At 30.4% G+C, this 16,719-nt stretch overlaps 1 protein-coding gene across 2 annotated transcripts in view; it reads left to right on the forward strand.

Annotated features, from left to right (window-relative positions):
* Window positions 1-2,664: 2,664 nt before the first annotated feature.
* LOC135952148 (serine-rich adhesin for platelets) overlaps window positions 2,665-16,719 on the forward strand; it is an 81,055-nt gene continuing 67,000 nt past the window's right edge. The window contains exon 1 of one of the 2 annotated variants that reach the window (XM_065501954.1): window positions 2,665-2,962. The gene's annotated coding sequence lies outside the window, so the exon portion shown is untranslated. Of the gene's footprint in view, window positions 2,963-8,960; window positions 10,480-16,719 lie in introns of those variants that run through there. The other variant, XM_065501953.1, reaches the window with a different exon arrangement.

Below are 16,719 nucleotides of genomic sequence, written 5' to 3' on the forward strand. Positions count from 1 at the left end.
AGAGAAAACAAATTTGCGGTTTAATACAGATGTGCGTTAAAACAAACAACTATATAAATAAGCACAAAACCAAACCAGTTGAAATTGTTTCGAGCGAAAGAGACAAATATATTTTTTTTGCCGTGTCGCCTCTGTATACTTTGTGGTCATTGTCCATAATAACATCAAGCAGATCTATATATTGTTTTAATAATTGATTTTGCTCTTCAAGTGCAATTATTAATCCGATAATTGAAGAATTTTCCATTTTATTTTTTTTCATTAATTATAAGCAGATTTTATGTATTTAAAATGAAAGATGAAAGATGAGAGATGATACAAGTGTAAAAAACTTTTTTCATTTTCATCATCTTCCACTCATTCCTCTAAGATGACGCTTAGTGTAAAAAGGCTATTAAAGTCAAAAGAAAGTATTTTATTAGTGAAGGACACATGCAACAATATTGCATATTTAGTGTATATTTTTAATTTTATTTTATAATAATTTTAATAGGCTAATGTGGTATAGCTAAAGGCGGCTAAAGTGGTATACTGTATACATTTACCTTTCAAGAAAATAGGAAATGTACCACACACAACTTTACAACGAATGTCCAGAAGCGAAAAAGTTATTAAGGAGCTTTTGACAACCAAGCTTGGTATACTGAATACATTTACCTTTCAAGAAAATGGAAAATGTACCACACACAACTTTACAACGAATGTCCAGAAGCGAAAAAGTTTTGACAACCAAGCTTGGTCAGCCTCCAACTTTATACACATCAATTGAAGATGATTTAGTAAAATATTTACATGAAATGGAATCGAGGTGTTAGGGATTGACATGTTCAGGCGTACGGTCTTTGGGATTCCAGATTTCACAACTATTTGGTGGTACCAAAATAGTTGTATATATTATGAGCTGCTGAAATTTGTCCAGACCATCACAAGGAACATGTACCGAACGCAACTGATTCATTTGTAGCGAGCATTGGCCGGGAAATGTCTAGAATATGCGGCCCGGCATGAAACCGTAATATTCCATACTAACCAAAGTGTTGGCTCACCCGTCTTATAGTCCAGAGCTTGCCCCCTCCGACTACTATTTGTTTCGATCGATGAATGTGACGGTAACGATGTCCACAAATAAAGACCAACACAACAGAATGTCTTATTAGCAGCGAACCATTTGTTTCCTGTGATGTTGAAATTCACTTATTGGGAACAATCTTTCATTCTAGATGGGAACACATCTTCCACTTATAGGGCAATGCAATGTTTGTCATTTGCCAAAGGAGCCTGAACACAAGAATATTTCACATGAAACAAGGAAATGATTTTATTTTTGTCTTACATTGATTATTCAGAAGAGCGCATATCACTTACTTATATTCAATATACTATTTTATGCATTCATCTGGATTTATGTAGATATGTACGAAATTAGGGGTTGCTAGAATTTCAAATACGGGTGAACAGGAGCCAAGGATAACTGCAAAATGTCATACCAGGGGAGTGCAACTCGTGAAGGTCATACCATCTTTCCTTCAAAGAATCAGTCTAACGCATAGATCATAGGGTAACATAGAGTCGAGACGTAATTGTCAGAAACCTAAGTCTGTTGTCGAAAACCTATCTCTGGCAACAACAAAATACATGCTAAACAATGTTTTTGTATCAGAAATATGATTTGTTGTATTTTTGTTTGACAAATCGGAGTGTCTCGTCTTTATGTATAATTCTCTATGGCATAGATCGTCTGTCATTTGTCCGTCCGATTAAAAGAATTTCAATTTCCCAACAATTTCCGAACAATTTAAATGTGATCAAACTGTTGTGGAAAGAACCTACCCAATCCGACGAGCTAGCGTCGTGCAACCAGATATAGATATTCGCCAAGGCGTATCTAATAAGGTGACTTCGAAAAGCCAGCTGACTATTTTTTGCTCGATTAGTTTTTTCACTTCTAGCTGTCAAAGTTTGTTTACATATCTTTGTTAATTTAAATTAACGTTTTTGTTTCTTTTAATAAAAAATATAAAATAGTAGAAAAGTGAATAATTGATAATATAAAAGTGAATGGAGTACTTATTGAAAGTAAATTTCACGTATTTATTTATTTTCACCCCTGTTTTTGATTTTTGCAGTCTGCTGTTGTTTAGCTGTTTGACAGCCAGCAAATAATTTTACAAAAACAAAGTATATGTTGTTATTGGTAAAGTTGTATTTGTTGTAGAATTGGGTATACCTGTAAATAAATTTGCCTTGGATATTCGCATTTTTTATCTCTGTTATTTAATTACTACCTGGCAACATTTATTTGATGGACACCATCCACATAAAAACAACTCTGTTTTTCGCCGTAATCGTATTCTGCTTTCACATCAATCAAAGTAAATTAATAAAGTAGACTCAGTAGAACAGCTGACTATTTTTTTTACTTTGGTCTGAACTGTCAATTCACTTGTGGTTGTTGTGGCGAAAAATACAACAAGCCCAAAAGCAAAAACAACAACAGGCAACTTTGACAGCTCAGACCTTAAACCAAAAACAAAATTGCTTGTGGTTTTTGTAAATGTTGTATTTGTTGTAGTACTGTCGCTACTTTATTAATTTACTTTGACATCAATTGTTTTTTTTATCTTCCTGTCAGTAGCATATTTTTTGTTGTTCGAATGTGTTGGAACTTGTGAAAAACTTTGATTTTTGGAGAATTTATTTTCTCAATTTTGTTTTTTAAAATGCATAATTGTTTATTGAGAAAAATCCAACCAAAAGTCAGTACAAAATATACAAACAATTAATGAGCGCTGCAAAGAAATATCTACACCAAATTTTCCGTTTAAGAATTACGTCTGCATAACAAGAATTTATAAGCTCCGAAAAAAGAAAAAAATCTGTGTATAAAAAAACTGCAAAATTCTTATTTTCTGTTTCAGAAAATAATTTTTGGTTAGAAAAAACAACGTTTTCAAAATAAGAAGTACGTATAACAGAAAGATAATTGAAAAATAAAACAAACACTCCATTAAATCGAAAAAAAAAACAATTTTAAACATTTGTGTGTGACGTTTTCATAAATTTATTAATTTTCTTTTTGCAAAATGTATACTTAATATAAATGTGAGAGTTATAACATGCACACATACATACATACAATACACGTATTTTTGTTCTGTCTCCCTCATCTGATGTTTTGCGTGTTTGTTGTTGTTGTTCTGTAAATGAAAATTTTTTGCAAAATTACTACTAATACTATTAGTTTGCATTATTAATATAAAACTATAAAAATTTTATATTTTTATAGAACTTTTCCCAGGCGAAAGTTAAGATATTAAACTACAACAAATTAAATGTTAACGTATAGACACATATCCAAGAAATTGCCACCAAACATGTACCCTTTGTCATCCAACACAAAATTCAGGTGTTGTCTTGATATTTAGAAGGAAAGTGAAATTGCCAACCTAAAAATTATAATTTCGCAAATTTGTATATTCCAAAATCTATTTTAGAATAGGAGTTTATGTAATTTAAAACTTTATTTTTTTGTGATTCCCTATTTATCTTACCTTACTTGCTTGCTTATTTATTGATCCGATAGAGATTTACCACCTATATTGTTTTTGACATATGTATATCAAAGTGACCCAAAGTTTTGTAAATAAAACAGTGTCCTGGTATACTTATAATTATCACATACGACAGCAGATATGGAGCAATATCAAAATGATTCATTACAATAAAGAATTTTGAACGATTTAATAAATAATTTTAAGGTTTCGGATTAGAACAAAATCAAAAAAGGGGTTAACCAACATTCGGTATTAAAAACAAAAAGCAGTGATTAATGTATAATAATAATAATAAGTTTATAATAGCCTGTTTCATAATGTCAAATGAAAGATTTCGTTCCCATTCTTGGCGGAAGAAAACTCATTCGTTCACATAAACATGAATTTAGAATGCGAAAAATATATTTAGTTCCATGGCAAAGCAAGCAAGTCAAATTATTAGAAAGTGTTCTCAATTATACATTCCCTATAACGTCAAACAAAAGAAAATTAAACAATCACCTCTATTATGTATGTCGTTGTCGACATTAAATCACGTCGACGGTGCTAAAACGGTATTTGCGAAGTCAATATCGATAACAATTGATAACTATTGACAGCAATTTGAAATTTTCTAAGACGCGTTAAAGTCGACATTGTCTGAAAACGAGTTTTTTCTGTCGACACGATATTTGACAACGACTCATACAAAAATTAAAAATAGTTGCGATTAGAGAAATTAAAAACATTAAATCAGCAATGGGAAGCAATTTGAAACCGTAATGGCAGAAGGTAGAGCTACAATTTATTTATATTTTATTTTTTTCAATTAATTTTAAACATGGTTGGGCATGGTAGATTCTGCCATGGTTGGGAATAACTCAGGCTTAAGTCAGTTCTATTGAACATTGGAAACTCTCTCTAATAATTGTACCTTGTAAGCAAGGTTGCCAATTTAGCCATTTTCCGGCTAAATTGGTTAGATTAAATCTAGCCGGAAGATCTAGCCATTTTATTTTGTCTTAGCCTTTTTTATTTTATACTTTTCTTGAACATTTTTGGAATTTTTTTAAAAAATAAAACAGTATTTTTTATTTGTTTAATTTATCAAAAAGGAAAAAGAAATAATACCAATAGGTATTACAATAATTATCCCCATTTCCTCAATCTCTGGTTATTTTTTTTTTTTTTTTTTTTTTTTTTAATAACGCCAAACGAGGGCTCAATCGTGACGATATACTGACAGTTCTCATACAAAAATTCTATTAATTGGAAGTATATCGTTACGAAAAACGATAACCGGAGATAGAGAAAGTGGGGGTTAATCTGCTAAACCCCATTAACACGAAGTCGGTAAAAATTATTTTTGAAAACTGTCAGTATAACTATTAGTTAATACATAACCAGAATTCGTGGTAATGGGGGCAAGAAATGTAATATTTATGAATTTGTATTCAGTTATTTTTGGGTTTTAGCCATTTCTAGCCATTTTTAATTAAAAATTTAACCATTTTCTGGGCTGAAAAGTTGGTAACCTTGCTGGTAACTGATTGTACCACGTTAATTCGATATTGTGAAACTGGCCATACATTTATTATTTCTCGAATTAAACATTTCTTACATAGTTACGAAACCTTGGGTACATATTATACAATTTTAATAGAGAAACGAATAGAAAATCACAATAAAAAGCCGATCCTGTAAAACTATTTGCTTAAACAGTCTTCTGTTAAAAATTAAGATACCAGGACAATAATCAGCTAACTTAATGTGGTGATGCAGGACACTTGAAAAAGGCTCTTTAAAATATAACACTGAAAAACATACATACATAGGTACATACATATTTAGAAATAAGTCCATAGATTAGTAAAAATATAATACAAATGTATGGATATTGATGCATTTCTAATAGAATTTATAACAAATACCCAAACGAATCTGATAAACAAATCAAAATAATTTTCTTTATATTTAAAATTATTATGAAAAAGTTACAGATACATAAAAATATACATACATATTTAAATAATAGTGTTATTTTATACTAAACTAGCTGAACCCGGTCCGCGTTGCTGGCCCTTAGAATACATCTGTTTTATATTGCATCTCGATCTAGATTTTAATATACAGTGTCGGATAAAGTCGGTGATCCAACCTTCAATGTTAATACATGTAGTGGTATTTCAGCTGGTTCCAATGAATTCAAAAATTTAGTATGGAATTTTCTTATTCATGCACTTAATATGCAAGAGTAAACAAAATTGTTTATCACATACCGAAAATCAAAAATCTGACTTTACACTGTTACCCAAAAGGCTTTTCTGAACATCCATTTTTATGAAATATAGGGCATTAGCGGTATAATGTAAAAATTTGATTTTTACACGCCCCTCTGCCCACAGACCGAATATAAAAAATCTGACTATACATTGTTACCCGCTGGGCAATTCTGAAGATTCCCTGAAAATTTCATCAAAATCGGTCCAGCCGTTTTTGAGTTCATTCGGAACATACATACATACCCATATACAAACATCCATTTTTATATATATAGATAGATGGTATACATTTCTAACTTAAAAAATAATAGGAATGAATCAAATCATAAGTTTTTATCTAGATTTTTGCTGCTGTTTTAAATTTTGAAGCTATTTATCAATCATTAATCTCTACTCTTTAGAAGATTACAGATTTGGATTTATGTTATATTTTAGACCACTGGGATCCGTTGGATTATCTATGGTGACAGGAGAGTCAAGTATCTGACAACATTTTTCAACGTGTCAATAAGCAAAGTAATTATAGCCATCGCCTGGAAATTAGGTTGATTAAACTCATACTTTGCAAGAGTAGCATAATATCTTAATATCTTTAAACGCTTGAAAAACATTTTATGGAAAAAATGTCGTAGAGTATTTCATAAAAAATTTTTGAAAAAATTATGTCCTTAATAAATATTTTCTCTTGTCTGCTGAAGAATCATACAGTGACCGACAAAAGTCTACGTACGACCATTATTTTCATAACTCGCGGACTTCTAAACCACAATAAGTAAAAGTAACGATGCAGTTTTATTTCAATAGCATTTTTAGTAATATAACAAAAAAATATCGCTAAATTTATAATTAATTTAAACTATAATTCACAAAAAATTAAAAAAATATGTTGACACAAGTCTACATACGATCTGTACACTAAATAAAAATTTTTCAGCGAATACAAATTTTCATTATACATATTCAATATTTCGTTGGGCCACCACGGGCATCTATCTACAAGCGTCTGGGCATCGAAGCAACTAAATTTTCCAGTTCTACGGACGTTATATTTTGCCATTCTTCTGGAAGCTTCTCCTTTAACATTGGTGCACAAGTAATAAGATATTTTCGGATCTTCCGTTGTAGAATTTCCCACAGGTGTTGTGTACAATTGTCGTGGGGCATGGTAGAGTAGCCAATCTTTGACAATTTGAGACGTATGTTTGGGATCGTTATCTTGCTGAAAAATCCAACTTTAACCAAGAGTTAAAATATCAACCGATGCTCTAAAATTTTGTTCCAAAATGGATTTGTACTGATAACGATCCATATTACCCTCAATAAACACTAACTTTCGCACTCCAGAAGCAGCGAAAGTACCCCAAACTATCACACTGCCACCACCATGCTTAACTATAGCGAGTAAATTTTTCGGATCCATTGCTCTATTTGTTTTGCGAAATACTCTATCTTCCAATTATGTTATACTTCAACTCATCAGTGAACAAAACTCGCTTCCAGAATTCCATGTGCTTTTTGGCGAATTCCAAACGCAGTTTGCGATCCGTTCGGTAATTTACCCTGCTTTAATTACCGTTATTATTTAAGGTTCTTTAAATTGTTCGTGGATGAACAATAACTTCTGATCTTGTTGCGAGTTCTTCGGCCAATTTTGTGGTATTTACTTTTGGGTTTTTGTTGACTTCTTTTAAAATGAAGATTACATCTCTACGATGTAGTTTCTTTGGGCGACCACTTCGGAGCTTTTTTTAACTCTACCAGTGTTTTCAAAGTTACTGAATATTGTTTGAACTGTAGACCTAATAAATTGCATGCTTATCTGTTAGTATTCAAAAAAAAAAAAAAAAACAGGACATGCTGTGGTCGTATGTAGACTTTTGTCAATATTTTTTTTTATTGTTTTTATGAATAATTTTGCAATTTTACATTGCAACATTTTTTTTGGTGCATAGCAATAAAAATAGATTTAAACAAAACTGCTTTTTTTTTATTTGCCGGGTTTTCTCTCATAAAGTAGCAAAAATTGTGGTCGTACGTAGACTTATGTCGACCACTGTATATGTATTGCAAATTTAAATGAAAGCAAAAAACGCAGAGAATACTAAATTTCAGGTACATTTATTTTCAAATAAATATTTCTATTAATCATTGGCAAAAATCGTAACTAATTTAACAGTTACTATCACTATCATCGCCATTCAAATCTCATCTAGTTCCATACTGGACGGTATTGAACCGAAATTGCTCAAAAAAAGGGTCATATCTATAAAAAATTTAGTTATTTTTGCCAGAGGTTCAAGTTCATTTCAATAATCTTTGATCTGATATTATGAACAAATAAGGATATTGCATTGAAATTCCCAGTATATTTAAACAAGTTAGAGTGGTATGTTCGCCAATGACCTTTAACCTTAATAAAGAGTGTTTTATATAGACAAAATAAAACAGAAAAAAACTCGTTTTTAATATCCATCCAATTGCCTTTATCAATTGGATAATTGTATGGCATTAATGTCGGCTTTATTGCCGAAAGACAGCCTGAAAGTCTTTCGGCAATAAAGGGTCGAATATTCGCTTTCAACCTCGATTGTTTCTGATTTATCTGCATAGACCTATGACTTTACATATCCCCAGAGAAAATAACAAATCGCATGAACGAGGCGGCCAGTTAACAGGTACAATTCTTGAAATTATTCGTTCGATAAATATTTCTCCCAGTAAATTGATTGTATCGCACGCTGTGTGACATGTGGCTGAAACCAAATATCTGCAATAATAATGCCTTCATCCTAGCAATTCGGTTTATTGACAGCTATTTAACCAAAAGTGTGTTTCATCACTTAATACTATTTTCAAACGAATGGTGTGTGAAAATTGGACCTCCAGGTTACGCCATGTACTTAAATTTTATGTTTATGAAAAATAGACTAATAATACCGAATTATTTATATGTATATAGCTGACCCGGCAAACGTAGTTCTGCCATACAAATTATTTCTAGTGAATATTTTGGTTGTTAAATAAATATATATTTTCAGAAAAAAACCGCCCAAAAAATATTAACTATATTCACTACTTTAAACTGTTGTATTTTTATTCCAACATTTTGTTCACATTTTTTATTAAAATAATAAAAATAGTAAAATCTAATAAGCATACGAAGTCTTGAGATTTTACTGTCAACCCACGAACACGATCCACAACATATTACAAATGTACTAAAAAGTGTACATTTTTTTCCAACTCTGTTAAAAATTTGTTTTTGCGTGTGTTTGCTCTCACTAATCTGTCTTTTGGTTTTTCGCCGTCATTGTGGTTGGTCGTCGGTTGAAAATAGCGTTTTCTGTGCAAGTACGAAATAATATTTTTTCACCTAAATAAATACAAAAATATAAGTATATATATATAAAAAAAGAATACATGCAACAAATATAATCCAAATTACCAAAAATATAAAGTTAATAAATGCTAATAAAACCTTCTGTGGGCCACTAAAATAAAATGTATGTGAAAAAAGTAATCAAACGTCTTTGAAATTGTGTAACCACAAGAAGGTCGAATTTACAGAGAACTTTGAAAAAAATTAAATGAAATAAAAAAAGTCATACTAAAATAAAGTTTTACTCTTCCCAACTAAACGAGAAAGAATAATATATTGAATAAAATAAAAAAACAGTAAATATAAAAATATAACAAGTGCGAAAGCAAAAAAAAAAAAACAAATAAAAATATTTTGAAGGGTTTAAAAAGAAAACAAAGAAATAAAAATACCTACTACTAAATATTATGTTTTAATTGCCCATGTGTGTTGTCATTTGTCTAACAGTGTTTGTGTTAATGAGTCTGTATGAGTAAATACTAATAATTTATTACTCAGGTGATAAAAATCGTGCAAATAAAACCAATAATTATACATAATAAAAATAGAAAGAAAAATGTTTTTTTTTGTTTTCTAAATATTTAGATGTCATATCAATAACGAAAATTCTTTCTATTAGCTGATCAATGTTTTCTTTAAAGAGAAAATAAAAACGTCAAGTGAAAATATAAACAAAGGAAAATAAAAACAAAGTGAAAACTCAAGTTATAAATAAGCAAGAATGAATTCATAACAAACGAGAAAAAATAAACAATAATAATTAACAAAAAAATAAAAAGTATGTACACATTAAAAACGCGCGCGCAACTTATACACAAATAAAATAAATTTAACTTTTTACAAGCAAAGTATGCTTAAGTCAACATTAAAATAAAAACACAAGTAATACATACACACATACCAATTGTCAATAAAACATCTTTAAAAAGTCGCACAGCAATAGAAGCGAATAAATACAATAAATATTCAAGTATTCGTATCTTGCAATACAAACCCCCCCCCCCTCCTTTATACATTTTATATTTCTCAACGAAATCGCTGCTAATTTTATTCCACCTTAAATTATTGTCATCAAGTTTGTTTTGTAGATATATTTGTTTGTGATTAATGTGTATGTATATTGAGTTGGTTAATAAGAAATATAAAAACAAAATATAGTGGGAGATTAAAACAAAACAGAAAACAACATTTAAATAATCAAGAACAACACGACGACACAAGTAAACAAACAAATAAAACAAAGTCAAGCTAAAAGGGATATACAATAAAAACAATTGCATGTTAGGTAATGTTGTTTTTCTTTTAGTGTAATTCTTATTTCCCATCTTTTCATTTCATTGTACACATATCTTTTTTATTTATTATTATTTTTACTTTTTGTTTTTGTTTTTGCCATGCGCATGCTGTTCACATGTGTAATGTTTTTGTTTGAAGTCGTTATTGTAAATACACATGTATGAATCTATGTATGTAGTTAGTATCCCAGCGGGAAAAAATGATAGGACTTCAATTTGTAGGCCTTCTAAAGGGCATACTTACACATTCTAAAAGATCCGATACTCATTCCACCCTGCCTGCTCTTAGAAGGTGTTCAAGAAGCCCTATGAATCCCCTTCTAATAACAAGTGAGCTTGTTGGCTGCCAACAGCCCATCATAAGTAGGCCTTCTCTCAGCCCTCTAACAGCAGCGAGTATGCAAGGCCTTGGCTCGCAATGACACGCCGTGTAAAATTGAAATGATTTTGCAATGCGGCAAAATGATTTTGCAAGTCCTTGTGTCTGCAAAATGAGGCATTTAGGAAGGCCTCTTTACTGCATCTTTTTCCCGCTGGGATATTTACGTATGCATGTACTAATGTAGGTATGAAAAATTGTAGTAAATGTGTGATTTTTAATTTATAAGAAATTACACTTGTATAAAGTATATATCGCACACCCAGTACAAAAGTGATACCACTCAAAATTATTTTTTCGGGATATAGGTATAAATCCGAAAAATTAATTTTGAGCTTAAACTATGCACAATACACTTGTTTATCTATACAAAAAATATCAGTTGTTCTTAACTGTTGCTAAAAAACACTAATGTCATTCATTATGTTTCAATTGGTATATACATATTTATTTTCGAATTCTGAAAAATTAAAATTTTGAGTTGTGTCAATGTACAATCATACTCATAATCTTTCACGTTTACAATGAGGAGGAGGGTGTAGAAATAAAATAAAAAATATTTAAATACAGTACTGTTCACAACATAAGCAACGAGAGTATGTTAAACTTAAAATATTTTTTATTTTTTAGAATATTAACTAGGGTATTCGAATTATTCGATTTTTCTCTTGTTCGAATAAAACGAATAATTCGAATAAGAGATTTTAACTTGTTCGAATAATTCGATCACACGTTTAAAATTAATCGAATTATTCGAATAATTTAATTTTTTTTTTTAAAAGTAAAGAATGAAGTTTTGATGTCGGTTTTTTAATATTTGATTGTTAAAGAAAAACTAAAAATAACGTTAAAGTTAACAATTCAAGTATTTATAATGTTGAAAAACATTCGAAAACAAAGTCCATCATTAAATTTTCAAAATAAACCTTTAGTTTCCGTTTTGGAGGTATGCTTTAAAAAGTTTGAGCTAGTTGGACATGATCCTGAATTCAAATACAATATAAACGTATTAAGAACTTTTTATGTCGTTCATTAATTCGGTTTTAAATTGAGTAACTAATTCTTTAGTAAATGAATTATTCACTATTTCTAAATAATTTATAACAAATTGTATTATACATCAAGCTCTATCAACGTTGCCGAATCTTAGCTTAATAAAGTGGTCTTGGGGAATTACACAATAAAGGGAATCTGTCCAAAGTTTGATATCATTGTCATTGAACGTGGCTAATTTGAAGTCAGGCTGTGTATGATTGACGCATTTACAAATACACAAAAACTTTATTACCATGTTAGACAAAGATGTTCAAAATCATGTATAAGACGAACTCCATGCTTTTCTTGCAACAAAACGTTAGTTTGCAATATTTGTGTTTATCATTCGATTTATTAAATATTTTGCAACAAATACGTATACTTACATATATTTTAAGATCATGGCCTTCATCTATTTCAATGTAATCATTATAAATGTCATACTGAATATCACTTTCGACGACCGTTTCAAAATCACATTCTCCATCACATTCAACTCCACTTTAATCTAAGTTAATATTTTGATTATTAATTGCGATTCTTCTAATATTTCGCCAGCTGAATAACAAATACTTTATTCCTTACCTTTTATTTTCATTGGTTCAAGTTCTAAATTAATAATTTTGAAAGATTTGTATTTAGAATTGTAACTTATTGCAGTAATATTTATGTATTTATAGAAGGAGCTATCGGAACACTCATCTACAGTGATCGAAAGTCCCTTTATCTTTAGATATTTGTCGAATTTAAGAAACAATACAATTTTTGTGAGTCATTATTACTTATTTAAATTTGAAATTATGAAAAATTTTAAGCAATTTATTAAATTTAAATATACATATATGAACATTTATTCGTTTTATTCGATTATTCTACATAAAATTGTTCGAATTATTCGTTATTCGAAAAGGGCCATTTTTTAATTGTTCGAATAATTATTCATAAGAAATTATTCGATTAATCGAACGATCATTAGTCGAATGAATTCCCTAATATTAACCTATTACAATTACAAAAACTAAAAATTAGAATTGAGTGTACACATAAATAACACTATACAACACCAAAAAAATTACGAGGTCCGAGCAATAAATTTTGATAGAGGAGACAAAAAAAAAGACACGTGTATCGGCGTTTTGAAAGTTTATATCTGAATTTCATTTGAGGGTGGGTTAAAGTTTCCCAACTCTGGCACATTCTTATTGTTAATCGTCATAAGAAACCATGTGATCCTTACATTTTAGGTATAAAATGTGTTCAGCAAAGTTATGTAAAATGTTACGGAGAATATTTTTGTAGAATATGTTAACCCTCTAAATCCTCAAGGCATGGTCTTTTTTGAGCAAAAAACACCATTACAACAGGGATTTAAGGGGTTAAAATGTTCCGCAAAAATATTATCCGTAACCCTATTAACAAAAAAATAAATTTTAAAAGAATAAATTATTTTATTTGTTTTACAAAACAATAGGAAATCTTTAGGTACATAGTTTTAACAGTGTGCACATCAATAGCAACAAATCTAAGTGGAAATAATCAATTATCTTCGAAATTAGTTTTCATTTATATTTTTGGAAAAAACCAGTATCAAATCGCGATAAATTTTAAAGAAAGTTTTAGGTCTAATAATTGGTCCTCCAAATAAATGAATTTCATCCGATTATGTTGAAGAAAATCCGATAATAGCTTAAAAGTGTGTTTACGATTACTACCATATTGAAACTCGATTCTTTTGTGTTTCTTACATGTTTGTGAAATCTTCGGAGACCTCCGTTTGATGCAATATTTACAGACCACTTGCGATAGACAGTCGGACGACATTTGATGGAATGACGTCTTGGATGTCATTGTGAAAGCATCTGATGGTTGGGGTGACTAGGCAGATGATATGCTTTAAGTTGTCCGACTGACAGTTAACTGATCTCCTCATGAAGTTAATTCACGTTTGTCATCTTGAATGAAGCTGCATAATTGTGAAGACAGCGAACTATTGTATTGTTATGTATTAGTTTCATAATTAGTTCTTGAAAGCATAATTATAGCCAGTGCTGGTTCTAGTTAGACGTTGAGACCAGAGATGTGCATGAATACCATTCAAATTACATACAGTGGTTGACAAAACAATGGAAACTTTTCCAAATATTTCATTAGTGGACTAAAATCTGAAATAATTTTAACATTTTTGTAGTATTTTATTTGTATACTTTTATTAACTTAATTTAACAAAAAACAATGGACATAATTAATTAAATTCTAAAAATGAGAAAATAAAATTAAAATATTTCTTTATTACGGCATTGACAAAACAATGAAAACTTAGGTATTATTTTATCAAATATGGTCTAAACTTAGCATTAACTCAATATTTTGTTGGGTATCCCTTATTTTTTATAACTGCTACACATCGACGATGCATTGAACCAATTAAAGAGTCAATGGTCTCCTTTGAAATATTTTGCCATTCCCTTATAACCGCATCCGATAAATCTTCTTTCCTGGTGTAATTTTGGGTCCTTATTTTACGATCTACAATTTCCCATAGATTTTCTATGGGATTGAGATCTGGCGATTGGACAGGCCACTTCAAAACACGTACCTCGTGTTGGAAATAAACCTTATTGTTATAGTATATAGCAACATGAATATTTTAGTTAGCTTAGAAAAATATTGTACACAATATTTTTCTATGCTAACTAAAATATTCATGTTGCTACATACATATATAAAGTGATTTTACAATAAGGTTTATTTCCAATACTCCTCCTCAGCATGGATATTCTTTACAAATTAAATTAAATTATTTTAATTTCAACAAATCAACAAAATGAAAATGTTTAGCCTTTGGTAAATTCTTTGTAAATACATCTGCAATCATGTGTTCAGTCGGACAATATTATAATTCCACTTCTTTGGATTGAACGACATATCTTATATGATGATACTTAATATCAATGTGTTTGCTCCTATTGTGATACATATATTGGATTAGTTGCCAATTTCAAAACACCTTGATTGTCGACATTTAATATTACGCTTTCATCTTTCCAAAAACCAAGCTCTTGCAACAATCTTCTTAAATATACTGCTTCTTTTGGTGCATTAGATATTGACATGTATTCGGCTTCTGTACTGCTAAGTGCCGTTGTAGATTGCTTTTTTGATTCCCACGAAATAACACTTTTACCAAGATAAAATACAAATCCGGAATACGATTTCCTATCCACAGAACATCCACCACAATCTGCATCTGCGTAGCCTTCAAGAATTTTGCTACCAGAAAAATGTAGTTTAAAAATTTTCGTACCTTTTAAATAACGTAGTATACTCTTAGCAGCTACTTAATGTTCTACATGCGGTTCTGAATTTCTTTGTGCTAATTTGGATTCATATCAATCAGCGATTGATATGAGGTCTTGTCAACTTTTTCACAATCATTATCAAAACTTATTTGAAAACCAGGGGGGTTACTCTCTATTGTGATGCGAAAGCAATTTCAATGCGAAAGGTAAATGCGTTAAGAATACAATTTTGTACTCTGTATCGTCTACGCAAATGCTTTCGCAAAAAGAAGCAATACTGGCACCACAAAATAAACAATAGCGAAGAATGAAAAAATGAAATGTCAAAACTTGTAAATAAAAACATTTTAAACTAATTTTTTGTGAAATGCGAAAACGCAATAAAGGGTACCAATTGTACCATTTTTCATTCGCATCGCAATAGAGAGGAACCCCCCCCAGGGGTTAATGGTATAGATGAAGGTTTGGAATTTTCCATGCCATATTCTTGTAATAATTCATTGATGTAAACTTCTTGACTTAACTTAATGTCTCCAGTGTTTCCATCACGTTGTACTTCCATCCCCAAGAAATGTTCTAGTAATCCTTTGTCAGTTATTTCGAATTCACAACCAATTTGCGATTTAATTTTCAAAATTTAATTTTTATCTTTGCAGCCGATAATAATGTCATCAACATAAACAGCTATTATAATTCAATTATTGTTGCGAATCATTTTATATAAACACGGTTCATTCTGCACCTTTCAAATCCAATTTTACAGAGAACATCATTTAGTTTCGAATTCCATTCTCTTCCAGCTTGTGATTTATGGAGTCGTAAAACTTTCTTCGGATGTAACTCATCTATAAATCCTTCAGGTTGTTGCATATAGATTTCATCGTGAAGTTCGCCATTTAAATATGCTGTTACTACATCCAGTTGATGCAAATGCATTTTATGTTCTACTGCTAAAGCCAATAACATACGTAATGTTGCATACCGAACTACAGGCGAAAATGTTTCTTGGTAATCAATGCCATACCTTTGGCTACAACCTTTTGCTACGAATCGGGCTTTGTATCGTATTACTTCTCCTTTTTGATTTTTCTTCAAAGCATAAACCCACTTACATTTGATTGTTTTATAACCATTTGGAAGTTCAGCTAATGACCATGTACCTTTTTCTTGTAAAGATTTCATTTCTTTTAATATCGACTCTTGCCACTAGATAATGCTTCTTTAAATGTTTTAGGAACCTGATTCTCCACCACATTATTTAGTAAATTTAAATCTTGGACGTCCAGGTTTGCCGGTTCGCAAAATGTTTGGTCTGCCAGGGCCACGGGTAGCATTTCTACTTCCATCAGGGATATCTTCTACAGGCGATGTAAAACCATTAAATTCATCCATATCATAAAATTCTTCTGAATATGTGTCTTCATTTTCATCTTCAGAAATAATGTCTGTTACATTTTCTTGTGCTATAGCTGTGTCAACTTGATTTTCATGTTCAATTACTTCTTTTGTATCTAAAA

Source organism: Calliphora vicina, chromosome 2 (genome assembly GCF_958450345.1).
Source record: "Calliphora vicina chromosome 2, idCalVici1.1, whole genome shotgun sequence".
NCBI classification, from domain to species: domain Eukaryota; kingdom Metazoa; phylum Arthropoda; class Insecta; order Diptera; family Calliphoridae; genus Calliphora; species Calliphora vicina.